Genomic DNA, 544 nt, shown 5'->3' with positions numbered 1-544 from the left:
CGCCCCTCCGGCGGCGCGGCGCGGCCCCGGGCGGAGCGGGCGGAGCGAGCTGCCCGCCCCCGGCCGCCCCTTTATAACCGCGGCCCGGCCGCGCTGCGCCGCTCTGCGCCGCGCTGCGGGGCGGCGGCACGGCCCCGCTGCCCGCTCCGTCCCCTATTATCCGGCCCCGCCGCGCCGCCGCCGCCGCACCATGTGCACCGCGCACGTCAAACCCGCGGCGCTGCCGCCCCGCCCCGCCCGCGCGGAGCCTCCCACCGCGCCCCGCTGCCGGGGGGGGGGGGGGCCCCCGCCCCGCGCCCCGCCCCGGCCCCGCGCCCCGCTGCGGTGCCCGCACCCGGGCGCCCGCTCCCGCCCCGCTCCCCCCGCGGTGCCGCGGGGTGGTGGCGGCGGCGGCTTGAGGAGGGGTTTCGCGCCCCCCCCCCCCGCGCTGCCCGTGCCGCTTGGTACGCGCCGCTGTCGCACGTTGCCAAAAATGGGCATTTGCGTCGCGCTACGCCAGCGCGGGGTTCCGTGCCGCGGGTGACGCGCTGCGAGAGGGATTCCC

The sequence above is a fragment of the Cygnus atratus genome, chromosome 3, assembly GCF_013377495.2.
Source record: "Cygnus atratus isolate AKBS03 ecotype Queensland, Australia chromosome 3, CAtr_DNAZoo_HiC_assembly, whole genome shotgun sequence".
In the NCBI taxonomy this organism is placed as follows: domain Eukaryota; kingdom Metazoa; phylum Chordata; class Aves; order Anseriformes; family Anatidae; genus Cygnus; species Cygnus atratus.
The sequence above is the reverse complement of the archived record's forward strand: the minus strand, read 5'-3'. Positions refer to the sequence as shown.